The 18140-nt window shown below is 51.6% G+C and overlaps 1 pseudogene; it reads right to left on the bottom strand.

The window, feature by feature from the left end:
• Positions 1-18140, bottom strand: part of LOC101339466 (lactoylglutathione lyase pseudogene) — a 39477-nt pseudogene that overhangs the window by 7604 nt on the left and 13733 nt on the right.

Here is an 18140-nt window from a genome sequence, read left to right as displayed (position 1 = left end):
TCCTCACCTGTAATAGGAGATAACGGTAACAAAGCTATGGCAAGGATGCGATGAAGCAGTGCATGTATGGCTGTTCTCTTGCTCTCTGTATGTCCCCTGCTGGACCAGCCCCTGCTTCACCTGCACCTGCTCACGGGACTGTACCTGCCCCCAGCCCCCAGCTAGTGATTGTCCTAATCCTTAGCCCAGAGCGGCTCCACCTGCTAGTTTATTAAAGGGAAACACCTGTCCTCGTGATGCTCATTAACCTGAGGGCCGTGAGGGGCGTGCCCAAGCTGCTGGTTTCCCTGGTAACTGATGAGCCCACGTGATGGCGGTTCCCCGTATAAATGGCAGCCTCCCGTCCCCCCCCCCCCACCCGGGGTAAAGAGTGCCGCCATGTTCTGCTCGCTGTCTGCTGCGCATGGTGGGGTGTCGCCCCAGGACCCTTTGCTTCGGACGTGTAAGGTCCCGTGTCCAGTGACCGTTGATGTACCAGGCTCAAGGCTGGGCAATTACAAGGCTCACAGACCCGCGGGTGCAGTCCAACAGTTGGCCGGCCAACCAGGAGGCCGAGGAAACTCCCGTGAGCGCCGAGCTGTCGGGAACGGAAAGTTGCGGGGGATGATCCCGAGGCGGCCGTCCACTAGCACGCAGGGCCCTGGGGCGGCTGGCCACCACCAGAGCCGCCTTCCTCTTCCTTACATTGAGGATGCCCTGTTCAACTCAGAGTCTCTTTCCAGTTTAGAAGTAGCAGCTCCACCCTCGGGGTTCATCTGACTGCACGGGGATGGCTGGTGAATACGGAGGAAACACAAGGACCTGGATTATCCATCAGATACTTGGGTGTTATCTGGACGGGTAAGACAAGCCTACCCCGAAACAGCACCCCTACACAATTACAGACACAGGCTTTAGGGATATTAACTCAGGGACAGCCTTGTGAATTGGACGCGGCCAGTTACCCAGAGGGGTTTGGTTAGGGGCTGTGGCAATGGCAGAATAATAAGAGAACCCTTGGGTTTCTGGGCCCAGCTATGGGAGGGGGCAGAGCAACGATATAGGGGGATGGGACCACAGCTACAGGCCGTCTACAACGCGTTACCACAGGTGGGAGCTGACCCAAGTCATCGAGCATCACAACCACTCTTCAGGGTCTAGAACAGCTGTGCGTGACCTACAGGACCCCCGTGGACACGGATAGCCACCAAGGACCATGCAGCCCAGGGATGGGCTGATAAGAATGCCGTACACTCGCTTTTCCACCTGCCTTGCTGCCCCACCACTGCGGGGCTATGACGGGACCACTTGAACGATTGAGAGGGGAGCTCGCTCTCAACACGTGGACCAGGAGGCTGACTCGAGCCCTGAGAAATATTCCTGAGCGCCCCCGGACCATCGTCCCGGCGCCTACGCCGTGTTAACCTAGAGGCAACTAGTCCACACTAGCTCAGCTGTTGACACCGAGGGACCAAAGGACCGTTGCCAAGCACCTGTCGGGACAGCATCTCACTTTTGGCCTTGCCGCAGGATCTACCCCCGGGGAACAGTTATAAAATGGCCTGGGACTGGCAGGTAAGTCCAGGTGGTTTGTGTCTGCCGCTTCGTGGGGAACAGCATTAGAAAGGGGCTTACAGATTTCCTGTCTTCTCCCCGACCCCGCCTAAGGCCGCTACGGTAATTACCCTGGGCCCCTCCTGGAGAAAGGCGCCATTATATTAACCCGGTGGCCTGTTGTTTAACCGCCTCTTCAGTATTCAGCGCCGGCTGTGGGGACCGAGGGTGGACAGGGGGTGTGGCCTGCAGGCAGGTGGGTTGTCTCAGTGCCCTGACTGTTTGTATTTTGCTCGATGGTCGTGATAGTCCCCGTCTTGCGCCTGTTGAAGCTTACGTTTCGACCCTAGTCTGAGTGGAGGGAATCTGTTCTCAGACTGGGCGGCAGTGGTGGCCTCACTGCGAGATGAGTCTGGTTGCCGTTGTGGTCCTCCGCTGGACTTACGTGAAAAGCTGACCCGACAGCACCTGGCTTCCTTGTGATGCTCCTTAGCTGCTGGTGTCTAGATGGCATTTGTGGTGTTTGGTTGCAGTGCGCCCCGGCCTGACCCCAGGGATATCGGGGCAGAGGGGTGGACCCGGATTGCAAGGGTCCTGTGGGGTCTGTAGGGGTGGCGTGTATGGTCAGGCCCCTCAAGATGGATGTTCTCTTGCTCTGTGTCCGTCCCCTGCTCGACCAGCCCCTGCTTCACTCACATGACCACCCAGTCGTCTTCATTATAGGGCTTCCTTAGTCCCAGTTAACTGACCTGACGTCAATTCCCCCCTATAAATGGCAGCCTCCTTCTCCCCCAAGTAGCTGGAGAAGATGCCATGTCCTGCCTGCCGTTGGCTGCACGTGGTGACGTGTTGCTCCAGGACCTTTTTTTAAGATCCCCCGTCCAACAAGTCATTTGACGTCTCTCTCGCTGTCCTGGCTTTCTTCGGTCTCGAGGCTGGGTAACTGCAAGCCTCACAGGCCTGCAGGTGCAACCCAATAGTGCATTTAAAGTGCCTTGCATATGCTAACCATTCCCTGCTCGGAGGGAGAGGTGGGTGGGCTGAGTGGACTTGACGCTGACCGGGCCCCCTTCCCGCAACACCCAGCAGAATCCTCTGGCTCTCCGGTGTCCTGCCCTGTCATTGCACCCCTCAAAAGGCGAAGCCCCAAAGGTGGGTGGTTCGGTCTCTCCCTAACTTCCAGATGCCCAAGTGCCTTTGGGATGAATACGCCACCTTTCATGGTCTAATTATTTTGATTGAAGATTAGTGGGATCTTAGTGCTCCTGGGGTGTAAAGTGCCGTTGTGAATGCTTTATCGGTGCTGAATTTTACCTGATTTCCAACACAAGAGCCCCCTCCACAGAGAAGCCCATTTCAATAGCCTTGGCACCGCTCTCTTCAATCCCCTGGTGGCTTGAAAGCACAGGAAATGGAGCAACGGGAAACTTCTTGTCTTGACCGCTTCTCTCAGGAGGGCTCATACCTGGGAACCAGTTTGTTCAGAGGCAAATACCAGAGCAGTGGGAGAACACACCTCGGAGAATGAGGTGGGTGGCCAGCACCCAACACCCAACGCTGCCAGCTAACCAAAAGCGCTTTTATAGGCGTCCCAACTATGACCACCTGTAGGATGAAAATCAGATTCACATCTGGGAAGATCAAGGGGAAATCGTCATCCCTTTGCTCTAAATCTCTCCCCCAAAGATCAGTGTTGCCATTGATAGGAAGAGAGGAAGAGGAGAAGGGGGTCATGTCTCCTGTTCAGAGTTGATTTTGAGAGACATTAGTTTGCTCAGGCTCTGTTTGGGGGGGATGTTTTTACCAGCCAGAGCTGGAACCCAACTCAGCTTCACCTGCTCGTTGCTCAAAAGTCAATGTTTGAGAGACAAGGATTGGTGGAAAAAGATGCATCATTCAGGAAGCCGGTGACCTTGGGACATGCCAGACTAGCATCCCCCCAAACCAGCTCCCCATTGTCAATCAGGGGGCAAGAGCTTTTAAAGGAAAGCTTCAAGGGTGTGCGGGCAGGGCTTACGTGCAGAACGGCACACTCGGCTCCGTCGATATCTTGCAATTGGTCACGTGGTGGTCTGGTCAGCGCCATCTTGATTGTCTTAAGAGCAGTTAATCTTCAGCTCCAGGGTCGGCTTGTTCCCATTTCCTTGAGACCAGTTCCTGGAATTGTGCAAGGTGGAGCAGTTTATGTCATGGCTACAGTCTGGTCATCATGCAGTTAGCTTCTTCCCTCTGGAGGTGGTTTTATATCCATAAAACAACTCAGGAGTGGGCTTCAGACACTTATCTGTGTCCTTCAGGGAAGAACTAAAGATTCTGTGACTCTGTTTCCCTAATTATTAACTGCTTGAACTTGCTCTTTTGGGACTCAGGCGAGGTCCGGGAGACTACAGCTTTTCTACTAGTAAGAGAGGGGACTCAGAAGGGCTTTTGTACCTGGGAGGGCCCTGCAGGGTCCTTCTTGGTTTCACTGTAAGGCAGATACTATACTTACCCTTAGGGAGAGAACAGCCCAGTGGATTCAGTAAAAGGGTGGGATAGACATGAAAGAATCACTGGAGTTATGCGTATAGAATTATTAAGGAAAAATGTTGGTAGACTCTGAACGGTGGACCCAGTGAACCTCGTGCAAACAGGTGTTATGTATCCCTTTATATATTTTATTTATTTCACGTTAAGTAACTTTAATCAGCCGGGTGCAGTGAAATTGACAGGTGTATCTATTGAAGGACTTATCAGTGCCTTTAATATAAGGATATGCCCTGGGCTTCTCTAAATCTGGCTGATTGTCAGAGTCCTCTGGGAAGCATCTCAGAAGGACAAATGCACCACAGACCTATGGAATCAGAATCCCCCAGAAGTGAGGCTGAGGAAACCGCAGTGTTACAAGGCCTCCAGTTTGGTTGGCTGGTTGGTTTTTGTAATGGTCAGCCAAAATGATTTGGAGATTAGAATTTGGGACTGTTAGGGACTGGAATGTCTGTGGTCCCTCCCCCCGCGCCCACCAATTCATGTGTTGAAATCTAGTCCCCACTGGGATGGTACTGGGATATGAGAGTTTGGAGAGGTAATTAAGTCATGATAGGGGAGCCCTCATGAATGGAGTTAATGCCTTTATAAGGGGGGTAAAAAAAAAAAAAAAAGCTAGCTCACTTTCCTCATGTGAAGATATGAGAAGTTGGCAATCTGCAACCCAGAACTTACCAGGATCCCACTATGCTAGCACCCTGATCTCTGACTTCTAGCCTCCAGAACTATGAGAAATTCGCATTTATATACCATCCAGTCTATGGTACCTTGTTCTAGCAGCCCAAGTTCAGACAGGAACTACAGGAATTTCCCAGTCTTCTTGGACTCCTGAATATATGTGCTGAAACACTTCAGTATACATTAGTCTGGATACCTGGTCCTAGCTGTGTTTGTTTCCCTATTGCCATCCATTCTCCATTAGGAAATCTGCTGTGGGAATCCCAGTCCAATCCAGATGTGCATATTAAAGAGAGCCTGGTACACACACAACCATAGCCCAGTGTCGGGGGACAAAAATCACTGAGAGCATCAGAGCAGGTCATGCACCTTGGTCCTCTGGATTTCCCCTTTGCAGAGCCTCTTTGGGAATATCTGGTTTTGCTTTTCCTAACACACAGGTGCAGATGCTGGCATGATCTCAGTGGCCACACTGAGACAACAGTGGCCGATGAGACATCCAGAGGCTGGAGGTGGGGCTGCCTGGGTGGTCCCTGACGGGGTCCTGAAGCGATCACAGCAATGAGTGGGTCCTATAGGGGATGGTCTTTAAAGATAGGGGGCCTTGGGCATCCCTGGTGGCGCAGTGGTTGGGAATCCGCCTGCCAGTGCAGGGGACATGGGTTCGAGCCCTGGTCTGGGAAGATCCCACATGCCGCAGAGCAACTACGCCTGTGAGCCACAGCTACTGAGCCTGCGCTCTAGAGCCTGTGCACCACAACTACTGAGCCTGCGCGTCTGGAGCCTGTGCTCCGCAACAAGAGAGGCCCGCGCACCACGATGAAGAGTGGCCCCCGCTCGCCGCAACTGGAGAAAGCCCTCGCACAGAAACGAAGACCCAATGCAGCCAAAAATAAATATAAATAAATAACTAAATTTATGTATATAAAAAAAAGATAGGGGGTCTTGGTCATGTCTGAACTCGTGGCCCTGTGTCTCCTCTGCAGGACTTCAAGGGGCTGACCTTGACTTTTGGCTGATTTCCTCCTGGAGTTCCCATGGGCAAACTCTCTCCCAGCAAGCCTCACCCCGGTATTTACAGCGAGGCAGCACACCTCTTTCAAAGAGGCAGCATAGGGTGCTGGACAGTCACAGAACTAGTCAAAACCATTAAATCCCCAGTTCTTCTCTGGACAAGTTGTTCCCTTCCAAGCCTCAGATTTCTCACCTGCAAACAGGATAAAATCTACCTCCCAGGATGGGAGAGATTAAGCAGACGTGTACAGAGTAGATCTTCAATAAGTGGGAGTTATTCCTTACTCCCTTCTTCCCCCAAAGGGCTCTTCATTAGAGAGTCAGGAGAAAGAGGATGGTTCTACCACCAGCCTGTGTGTGACATTGGACATCTCTTGGGCTCTGAATTTTGGGGAATACGTTTGTTGGAAAGGAACTGACATTCAAATTAACAAGCAGGGGAGGTAGGGAGAAAGAATAATTATCATTAAATGCAGGGGTGACTCATAGAACCTGATCTGGAATGCAACTAGGTCTCAGAAAAGGGCTGGAAATAGGGATCAGGGTGTGCTAGGAAACCTGTATCCCTTCTCTGGGCCTTCTCTCACCCTTTCTCCTCTCTTGGCATTGCTTTCGTTTATAACTACTTCCCAGCCCACAGGACAGATGATGGCAGTCAGCACTCCCCCGAATACCCATGCTGGGCCTAGGGACCACTTCCCTTAAACCTACTTCCAAATTCCCAAAGGCTTTCATTGGCCCACCTTGGGCTGGGCCTTACCCCTGATCCAATCAACAGCGTCCAGGGGTGGGGCCATGTTGCACAAACATGGTGATTCCTATGGGAACAAGGTAGATGTAAAGAGGAAGGGACCCTCTCCAGAGCAGGAGAACTGGATATGCCAAACAATAAGTGACTTGCTGGGATGAACGAGGCATGATACCTGGCTTCAGGGAGCTCAGTTTCAAGAGGGAGGCAGACCCAGGGACAAACTCCATTCCTACTTAGAAAAGGCCATCCAATGATAGGATTCAGAGGACCACATAACCAGCCTGTGATGGGAAAAGTTCTCAGAAGCTGCACCGACCACCGCCCCAAAGCCATCCTAGGACGTGATGAGCGAATTAATCACAATTGTTATTTATGGCAGTGCCAATCCACCTGCTCGTGTCTCAAGACATTAGTTACTGCCAGGAATGATGAATCCCAGGATGTAGAACATGCTAAAAATATTAATCTACAAGTGAAAATGATTTTAATTGGATTTTGCCCTCGGGGTCGTGTCAGGGTCCTGCTTTCAATCAGACTTGTCCAGTCAGCAAAGCGGAGCCCAGCCTTTCAAATTGAAACCGTGATTGGCTGGCAGAGGTTAATAGAAATGTTGGGAAATAAATAGGTTATTGATTGATCATAACAATCAGCTGGCTCCCGGCTTACTTTGCTGACCTCGCCCACCCAATTCTACGGGCAAACTCGGTTAGCATCTAATTATAGATCACTTCTACAATACTGTGTATTAATGAGCAGATTATACAGTGGGGGAGGTAGGGGAATTCTTACTGGAGAAGTTTCCCCCTGGCAGAAAAACATGATGAGACTGCCTGCTTACCTGGGGACTATGCGTGAGACAAGGGAGGGTCCTAAGAGGGATAGATAGTTGCTCTCCCCACATGCCTGCTGGAACCTCATTCCTTCACTCAACACACACTGAGTGGGGTGAGCTTTGTGCAGGGAGCCTGGGGACCGTATTCGATACAGCCCCTCTGCTCAGGACCTCGTTCTGGGATGCGTTGCTTCTACACTGCTGTATTTAAAACAGATAACCAACAAGGACCTACTGTATAGCACAGGGAACTCTGTTCAATGTCATGTAACAACCTAAATGGGAAAAGACTTTGAAAAAGAATAGATACATGTATATGTATAACTGAATCACTTCGCTGTCCACCTGAAACTAACACAACATTGTTAATCAACTATCCTCCAATGTAAAATAAAAAGTTAAAAAAAACAATTACTTGGCAGGCAGCTTGTTAGAAGGGCAGATTCTTGAGCCCACTCCGAGATGCTGATTCAGAGGGGTCTGCATTTTTAACAAGCCCACCCAGCCTCAGAAATTCAGAGGCAGTGGGGGAGCCTCATTTTAAGACACAATGGCCTGGTTGGAAAAAAGATCCACACGAGGAAACAAAAGTCAGAGCGCTGGGTGCCGGGCTGGAAGCTGCTCCAGGGTCCAGCGGGGCACGAGGCAAGCAAGGGCAGCTGAACCTGGGAGTCTTCGCGGAGCAGGTGACACTGGCACTGAGTAGGAATTTCCGGGGTGAGCCTGAAGAGCAGTTTGCCCCCACAAAGTGTCACTTGTAACAGGCACCAGCAGCGGTATGGCTGGCTGTCCCCACCGGGAGACGATCAGCGTCTCTTTGCCCTCCAAGGGGCTAGTAACCTGGTTGGGAAAACAAGTGTATGAAATAACTTTGAATCACCTCCTCTGTTCCACGTGATTCCCTGCTTGCCCCCTACCCCACCCTCATGACCTGAGCCCCAGCCTCTTGCACCCCAGCCTTGTCTCTTTCCCTCTAACATACCAACCCATCCCCACCTCGGGGCCTTTGCCCCTGCTTTTCCCCCTGCCTGACACTCCCTTCCTCCTGATGTCACGTGGCTGACTCCTTCCCAGCAGCTCAGTGCCACCACCTGACCTTGTCCACCCCCTGGACACACTTCCCCATCGCTCTCCTTGACTTCTTCCATAGCAGTGAATGGCCGGAAGTACCTCACGTGTTAGTTTCCATGTCTGTTTCCCCCGCTGACCTCTGAGGGTGCTGTGCGCAGACAGGACATGGTGGCCGGAGTGGCCTCCTCCTGGGCCTTGGGGAACAAAGAAGACAGGCCAGGAAAAGACAGATGAAGGTTGTAAGCTGAGACCCAGCACTCCAGGCAGATGAAGTTGTAAGCCTGTGATTTACCCACTCTGCCTATCATTTATCTATCAGATTCCTGTTCTGTGTAAGAAAATGGGAGTCAGGCAAGGAAGCTGCCCCGGCTGCCCAAGACAGAAGTGCTGGAGGCGTGGGTGAGGGGAATGGCAGAGGGATGGAGGAAAACGGACAGAATCAGGAGCTATCCGTGACTTCTCCCAGATTTCGTCTTTGGGCAACCAGAGATGAGATGTGGGGCTCTTCACTGAGGTGGGAGATGCTGGCAGAGGACCAGGATGAGGGAGGAAACATCCTGAGTCCAGGCAAGAGAGGAGCAAAGACATTTCTTAAAAGGAACTGTATCTATTGTCTGTTTCTGCATAAGGATCCACTCCAAGACCTAGCGGCTTAAAACTAGAATCATTTCTTTTGCTCCTGAACCTGCAACTTTGGAAAGGCTCAGTGGGGACCGTTTGTCTCTGCTTCGTGCAGCATCAGCTGGGTCAGCCCAGCTAGAGCTAAAGGATCCGCCTTTGAGATGGCCCAGTTGATGGGTCTGGGGGCTCAGCCAGGGCTGTGGATGGGGAAAGGGGTTGGGGGCTTAGGTCCTCAACACGCCTCTTCACAGCTGCTTGGGCTTCCTCACAGCATGGTGGCTAGGCTCCAAGTGAGCCGGACTCGGCCTTGGAAATCACATACCATCACTTCTGCCATGGTCACAAACCCACTGAGCTTCAAGAGAATGGAAGGGGATGGGAGAGATTGGAAAATACAACCAACCACAGTGACAATAATAACGAACATTTGCTGCACACTTACTCTGCACCAGGACCTGCCCATGCATGGGGTCCTTTCACCCTCCTGATAATCCCAAGAAGGAGGTCCCATTATTAACCCCATCTTACACATGGGGACACACAGGCCTGGACAGGTGACGTGACTTGTCCCACATGACACAGTATCTGAGTTCAGATTTGAAACTGGATCTTTCCCACCCGCAGCTGGCTCAGAGCAGAGCTCAGTCTGATTTTTCCGTACCCCTCAGTGCCCAGCACAGGACCCGGCCCCAGACCCCAGGGGGCTGGCACTGGATGAGAGGCTGAAGTCAAGACAGTACAAGACCGGCAGGAGCTCCGTCGCTGCCAGACTGAGGACCTGGGAAAGCTTCGAGGCATTTGAGGCCTGACCCCAATGCCAAAAGGTGATGTCTGGTATGAGCTCCCCGGCGGCCCAGCGGCCCTGAGATAATCCCTGGGAAAGTGCCCCCACGGCCCTGTGCTTCCAAGGCGCTCCTGTCCTGGGGCCCAGGCTGGAGGCTCCAGAACATTCCTTGCATTCCAGGGCTTTTCTCTGGGAGGAGGCCTCCTTCCCACAGGAGAGGACTGGAAAGCTCGTTGTGTTTTAGGCTAAACAGCACCACCTCTCCACGGCGGCCTCTGTCTCCCCACCGACCCCAGCTGTGTGGCTTCGACCCTGTTGTGACCACTTGGCATTGGAGATTCTGTTTATCTGCCACGGGACCTGGTGAGAAATGCCCACAGGGAGTTGACCACCAAGACCGCGGCTCCTGGGTTGCCTGCATTCAGGTGGGCTCAGGAGCTGGGAGGACACGGCGGCCTGAGCCCCAGCTGGGCTGCCTGTCAGTTTGCTCAGTGACTTGGCCCAGTTGCTCCCCCGTCAGATTCTCAGGCTCAGTTCTACCTTCTGCCTGGATTCCATCGGCAAACCTTACCTACCCGGCGCCAGTAGAAACCACAGGTGTGGGGAAAAGGGACTGGGGACCCTTCACGTGCTGATACTTTGCATCTCCTCTTATCAAATCCTCACAACTTCTTAGAGGGACATGGTGTTATCCCCATTTTACAGATGAAGAAACTAAGGCGTAAAAATGGGAGATCACTAGCTGGGGGTCATGCAGCCAGCGAGGGGTGGAGCTGGCTGCTCCCGAGTCAGCTGGGGGCACCGCCCACTTTCAAGTTCCCACTGGCTCCCCATTTCATTCATTCAACAAAATCTTCCGGATTCCCAACTCTGTGCCAAGCACGATGCTGGGTGCAGCACAGGGTATAGCCATGAAGCAGGCAGGCATCATCCCCATCCTTATGGAATTCACAGACCGGAGGAGGCAGCACGTGAGCAAAACAAATATGAAAGCACAAACTAGGTTCAGTTCTCCAAGGACAGGGGACACCTCGCAGGGAGAAGGAGTAACAGGAGAGAGAAGCCGGTGTAGAGACAGTGACTCAGTCTTACTGGGAAGATGGACTCAGCATCTGGGGATGATGTATCCCTGTCGCCATGGTAACCATCTTGGACCTAGGATTCCCCATCCTCCAGCTGTGCATCTCTGGGCAACTCTCTTCACCTCTCTGAGCCTCAGTGCCCCCCTCCCTTAAAAATGGGGGTAGGGAAGCCCACCTCTCAAATACCGTGAGTGCTCCAGGAGCCAACACGTAGGAACCATTTAGCACAGAGCGTGGCACGCAGTAAGCACATGGAAAATGGAAACGGCCATCTTACGTCAACCCGGGTGGGCCGAAGCCTGGGGTTTGGAGGCGGGATGAGGGGAGATGGTCTTGCCTGCAGGCAGAGCCCACAGCATCAGCTTGGTTCTCGGAATACTCTAGGGGGAGAAACTTAGGGGACCCTGAATTGTCAGAAACACCAGTGTCGTCAAAATAAAGTGACACCTGCCGAGAGAACCATGGTGAAATGGAAGCCAAAATCATAGTTTGCCCATTTTGCAGAGAAGAAAACTGAGGCTTCAAGAGGAGAAGACACTTGGCTTGGCTTCTATTAAGAACAGAAGGGGCTTCCCTGGTGGCGCAGTGGTTGAGAGTCCGCCTGCCGATGCAGGGGACGCGGGTTCGTGCCCCGGTCCGGGAAGATCCCACATACCGCGGAGCGGCTGAGCCCGTGAGCCCGTGAGGCCACTGAGCCTGCGCGTCCGGAGCTTGTGCTCCGCAACGGGAGATGCCACAACAGTGAGAGGCCCGCGTACCGCAAAAAAAAAAAAAAAAAAAAAAAAAAAAGAACAGAAGCCCTCAGCAGAAATGAGCAAAGCTTTTCCAAAGCTTCTGTCCAAAACTGCGTTCTCTCCCGCCTTTTCCCTTCCCCCACCCATACCAGGCCCACCCAATGCCCTGAAACTCTGGAATCCAAAAAGTATCCCCACAGAGCCTCCCCCAAAAGTCCCAGAGAGGAACCAGGTTTCCAGTAGAGAGTGCAGTGGTCTTGGTGCAATGCCGTCACCTGCTGGCCATGCCTGAGAACTGCAGCTCTGGTTCAGCCACTTTGAGCACCTCCAATGGGCTCTGGGACCCTGCCTTCTAGGAACGTACAATAAACAAGACCGGAGACAGACAGTAAACAAGGAATCAGAGGAGTAAGCAAGGTCATGTCAGATGGGCACAAGTTTTCTGCAAGAAATAAACAGGTTTCTGTGACAGAGCAGCGGTTCTCAAGGTGCAGTCCTGAGGTCTGGGGACCAGAGAGAAATTAATTTGTCCATTTCATCTCCTTCCCTCACAAGTGCACGGTGGAGTTTTGCAGGGGCTACATGGACATATGATATTGCAGCAGATTGAATGCAGAAGCAGATATCAGAATCCAACAGACTCTATCTTCTATTAAGCCAGACATTAAAGAGATTTACCGAAAAACAGAGTCTTTGTTGTAGAAACAGTTGTTTTTCATAAAGTGTTATTTGTGCTTGCATGCAATGTTTATTTTTATTGTCTTTTTTTAGTGAATTAATAAACAAGTCTTCTAAAAGTCTCAGTTTTCATTTCTATTATGGTAATGAATGGATAAACCAGTCTTTCTAAAACATCTCAGTTCTAATTTATAATATGGTAGACTTTCTCTATGCCGATTTCTCTCTCCTCTTTTTCTCCCTGTGAGGTGTTCCCTGTCCTTGAAGAGCTGAGCGCAGCTGCCTCCCCTGGGCTGTGAGTTCCACAAAGGCAGGGGTGATACCTGTCTGCTTCTGCCTGTGCCCTGGGCACCCAAGGTGGTGCTTCACACACAGTAGGGATAAGAAGATCTTTTTAAAATTTTTTATTGGAGTATAGTTGATTTACAATGTTGTGTTAGTTTCTGCTGTACAGCAAAGTGAATCTGTTATACATATGCATATATCCACACTCTTTTTTGGATTCTCTTCCCATATAGGTCACTACAGAGTATTGAGTAGAGTTCCCTGTGCTATACAGTAGGTCCTTATTACCTATTCTATATATAGTAGTGTGCATATGTCAATCCCAACCTCCCAATTTATGCCTCCCCCCTTCCCCCTTGGTAACCATAGTTTGTTTTCTACATCTGGAACTCTATTTTTGTTTTGTAAATAAGTTCATTTGTACCACTTTTTTAGATTCCTCATATAATATTCCTCATATGATATTTGTCTTTCTCTGTCTGACTTACTTCACTCAGTGAGACAATCTCTAGCTCCATCCATGTTGCTGCAAGTGGCATTATTGCATTTTTTATGGCTGAGTATTATTCCATTGTATATACATTGCCACATCTTCTTTATCCACTCCTCTGTCAGTAGACATTTAGGTTGCTTCCATGTCTTGGCAATTATAAGTAGTGCCGCTATGAACATTGGGGTGCATGTATCTTTCTGAATTAGAGTTTTCATTTTTTCCAGATATACACCCAGGAGTGGGATTGCTGGGTCATACGGTAGCTCTATTTTTAGCTTTTTAAGGAACCTCCACACTGTTCTCCATAGTGGCTGCACCAACTATTACCCTCCCACCAACAGTGCAAGAGGGTTCCCTTTTCTCCACACCCTCTCCAGCATTTATTGTTTGTAGATTTTTTGATGATGGCCATTCTGACTAGTGTGAGGTGATACCTCACTGTAGTTTTGATTTGCATTTCTCTAATAATTAATAATGTTGAGCATCTTTTCATGTGCTTTTTGGCCATTAGAAGGTTTTGTTGAATGAAATGGGAAACCAATTGAGCCTTGTGAGTGGGCAGAGCCCAAGAGGACTCGGGGGGTGACCACTTACTATATGGTAGAAGTATAAAGGGGTCCTAGGACCAAAATATTTGAGAACAAAAACGATAGAACCACTATGGATGGGGTGGTCAGGGGAGATGTCTGTGAGGAGGTGACATTCGGCTGAGACCTCAGGGCCACAAAGAAGCCAGCCATGGGAAAAGGGAACAGCCAGTGCAAAGATCCTGGAGTGAGAAAAAGATGGTTGCCTTAGAGAAACAGAAAAGCAGGCAGCCTGGCATCCCAGAGAGTAGGGCAGTGCCCGATATACAGGATGGACTCAGTGGATGGTTTCTAGGTGAATAAAGGGAGAGAAGGAAAGAGAGAGAAGGTGAGAAGAGAGATGGATTTTCTCTGAGGCACTGTCCTAGGCACAAAGTAGTGCTATTTAAAAAATACATTGATAGTGGTGACGGTTGCACAACAGTGTTACCATTGTAACTTTGTAATTCAGTACCACTGAATTGTATATTTAAAAATGATTAAGATGGTAGGGCTTCCGTGGTGGCGCAGCGGTTAAAAATCCGCCTGCCAGTGCAGGAGACGCGGGTTCAAGCCCTGGTCCGGGGAGGTCCCACATGCTGCAGAGCAACTAGGCCCGTGCGCCAGAACTACTGAGCCTGCGCTCTAGAGCCTGCGAGCCGCAACTACTGAAGCCCGTGTGCCTAGAGCCCGTGCTCCGCAACAAGAGAAGCCACCGCAATGAGAAGCCCGTGCACCGCAACGAAGAGTAGCCCCCACTCGCCGCAACTAGAGAAAAGCCCGCGCGCAGCAACGAAGACCCGATGCAGCCACAAATAAATAAAATTAAATAACCATTTTTAAAATAAATTTATTTAAGATGGTAACTTTTGTGTGTTTTCCCACAAACTACAAATGAAATCTGTACCCTATTGTGTTGACTTTTAAGGTCATGGTCTTGAGAAAAGGCTGGCAGAGCCCACTCCTATTCCTTGAAAATGCCACTGGCTCTCCCCTCCCCACCCACCCTGCCTCCAAGCCTCTTAAGTCACAGTCATCCTTTGGGTGTGAGTTAGTTTTAATATCAAAATGGTATTTTCAACAAAAGAAACTACATTCGTGGGTGAAAACAAAATGCCAAGTTCAAACTCCGTTGCTGGATCCACGTAAAAATACTGTTTTTCATCAACAGCAGAATTTCTGTCCCCACCTTCAGCGTCCCCGGAGGCAATGACGTGGAAAATGTCTCTGGTCTATTCAAGTAAAACAGTGGGTCCCTGGGTAGATTCTCAAGAGGGCCTTTGGGGTCTTCTGTAGGGATGGGACCAGCCCCATCCCCTGCAGCATATCCCTCCAGCTCAATATGTACACTATGAATAGCTACGCAAGCACAGCCCCCCGGCAGGGACCACAGTCGCCAGTCCCTCCACGCTGCCTATTAAAGGATTCAGCCTCCCCTTCCAGCTGGGAGGCCAGCTCCCCAGCTCCGCAGCTCCCGAGGTCCTGCTCCTAACGAGCTGGCTGTTCAGTGGAGTCGAGGCCAGGGTGAGCATCAGCACGGCCGGGTCAGGGGCTGGAGGACAGAGTTGCCTTCTTGGGCTCAGCTTCCTCTAGTATGAAGTCGAGGACACACGCACTCACACAGGATCCTAGAATCCCACCACCATCGTCAGTCTCAAAGGTGGCCTGGTCCCAATCCTTCTGCCTCCAGAAGGTTCGTTACCCACCAAGACACGTTTTTCCCTCCCCGGGACCAGCCTCTCGGAAGCTTCCTCCACGCCTGCCTGCCCCCGCTTTGCCTGCCCCCGCTTTGCAGCCTGACAGGACTAACAGGGTCCCTCTCCAGTGAGATTCTCCCAGCCAGTGACCACATGCCCTCGGATGAAGAGTGGCATGGAGTGGCGTGACACCAGGGGCTGGGGATGACGTGCCTTTAAGGCTGTTCTCCTTCCAAGCCGTCCGTGCTCCCTCCACCAGGCCCCCGCCAGGCAGGAGCATGGCCCAACCTTATTTATCTTAAGGTGGATTTGAGGGTCCTCCTCCTTTCAAGCACTTCGAACCAGTTTTCTGAAATTTGGCCAGAACGTATTAGAAGCTCCCCAGAATTCCACCTGGGCTGAAACGGTCACACGGTCAGCCTAGAACCCAAATCTAACCTCTCACCTCCTCAGCTCACATGCACAGCGCACTGCCACTGCCCCGGGGATAAACTCTCTGGCAGCACCATCTGGTATTTGTCCATTTCCCACCTGCCTCCTGCTGCGCTCTCCACGACCTTTCCAGAATTTCTTCGATCCTCTCTGATCCCCAGAACTTTGTGTCCGCCATTCCCGCTTCCTGGAACTCATCCCCACTACAGTCTGCCCAGCCAGGGCTCGGCTTAGATGTCTTCCTCTTAGAAAATTTACCCTGACTGCCCACACCTCACGCTACCCCGCCCCCACTAAATACGCTAGCATTAAAGTTCCTGACGATTGTGTGATGTTTAATCAGCAGTCATCCCCAACGCCTAGCACCGTGCCTGGCACACAGTAGGTGCATCTCATCCTTGTCTGTCTCCTGGGTGCTTTCACAGCCCCACCATCCCTATCATGGCACCCATCTTACTGCATTACCTGTTTATTTTCTCCATCTCCCCCATTGAGCTAGACGAGCACTTTGGAAAAGCCCGTGCGTGGGTCCCAGACCCAGAGCAGTGCTGGGCACATAGTAGGTCCTCAGCAGCATCAAGTGTTTGTGGTTGAATAAAAAGGCCCCCGGAATGGGAAATGCTTCGAGTGAAATGGGGCAAGGCAGCCACTAGAGGGCAGCAGGCACGTGCTTTCCCCAGTGCAGGCTCCACCCCAGCCCCGGTTCTGCAGGCTCCTTCCGATGCATTCTCCTCTCCTTCCCTTTGCAGCTCAGGCCTCTGGATCGCCCTTCAGGCCTCACCACCAGCTCCGCTAAATTAGCTCTGAGTCCCTGCCTATCAGAGAAGCTTTCAGCCCCAGAGCAGTATTCAGTGACCCAAGGAACTTGCCTGCAAGGCCTCCAGGCAGGCCTCTGACCCTGCCCCTGAGCTGATCCAGTCCTCCAGGCCCTGCCTTGAGCTGTCGTCTCCCACAGACCCTGACTACCAGACTGAGCCAGCAAAACTGCCCCCTCTTCCCATCCCCCCCCTACCTGGTGCCCCCTCTTACTCCCACCCAAGAACCCCTGGACTCGTTGCTTCTCCTCTCTGCGCCCAGAGGACCCTCCCCCAGCACTGAAGAGATCCAAACTCCCTCCCAGCCAAACTCTCATCATCTCAGGGCAGCTAAATTGCACAGCAGTTAGAGGAGAAAGCTGAGCTAATTTACACCAGGGTGTAAATGGGTGATAGATTTACAACCGGTCTGACTATTCCAATCTAAAGTTTTATGTCCTAGAGCTTCCAAAGCTCTAAAGTCCCCAAATCAAGGAGTCTAGGCCCTCACCTGATGACTGATAATTCCATACACAATGGCATATCCTCTGTATACACCAGACGGGCATTTTTAGGGCCACAAACGCTGCATCCACTATTGCAACTATCAGGCTATTGTTTAAAAGAATCAGAGCCCAAATGCAGGTTATAAGGGGTTGATAGCATATGTCCAGTGGCCAAAATCTTGGGAGGCTGACTTTGTTTCTGACGCCACCTCAGCAGACACCACTCCTCCATCAGGCCGGAGCCACAGCCCAGCCCCTCCTTTAGAGCACTGAGAACCTTCCTGACTTCAGATAGCTCTTCCCCAGAGCAGTGACCACGTCCAACACGACTAGCTCCGCCTCTCCCTGTGTTAGTCAAGTCCCAAACCTGTGTTAGCCCAGTCCCAGCCATGCCGACATCCAAGCTGTTAATAGTAATAGTGACTGAGGAGGGTTAGACCTGTTGTTAGTCAGAAAGAAATCCACAAGCCGTTAGTTTCCGCTGAAAGGAACAGATCAGGAGGGTAGGAGTTAGTCAGGTGAAGGAGGGGTTAATTCAGAGCAGGTCAGAGCCAGGCCAGGAGGCTGGAGCCCCCAGATGGGTAGGGTTGGCTGTTAGTGGTCAGCCCTCTGGGGCAGCCAGGGCGAGACAGGGATTAGCTGGGTGAGAGCAAGAGTTAGTGCAAAGGAGCCAGAGATTAGCCCAAAGAGACCAAGGTGCCCACTGGAGGTGAGGCATAAAATCACCCCCAGGTGTGGCCCTGGCTTAGCAGCTGGCGGGCTCTGGGGAGGCAGGCTGGTGTAGGGACATGGGTGTGAACAGGACGCGGAGCCAGGGATGAACTTCTGGCTGGCCCGACGGTCTGCAGGGCTCTGTGGGTGCCTGGGGTTCATTTGTGGCTTCCCGCTTTCTCCTGCAAACCCCGAACCCAAGATCTGCTTTCTTGCCTGGTTTCTCAAACTTCCCCCTGTGGACTGCCCTTCTCAATGACTTCAGTAGGAAAAAAGGCCCACATCTACTTCCAGTGTGGGAAACCCGGGTCTCCCAGCTCCAGGGATGAGAAGGGCCCCTCTAGCCAAGTTC

Source organism: Tursiops truncatus, chromosome 13 (genome assembly GCF_011762595.2).
Source record: "Tursiops truncatus isolate mTurTru1 chromosome 13, mTurTru1.mat.Y, whole genome shotgun sequence".
Lineage (NCBI taxonomy): Eukaryota > Metazoa > Chordata > Mammalia > Artiodactyla > Delphinidae > Tursiops > Tursiops truncatus.
The sequence above is the reverse complement of the archived record's forward strand: the minus strand, read 5'-3'. Positions and strand labels throughout refer to the sequence as shown.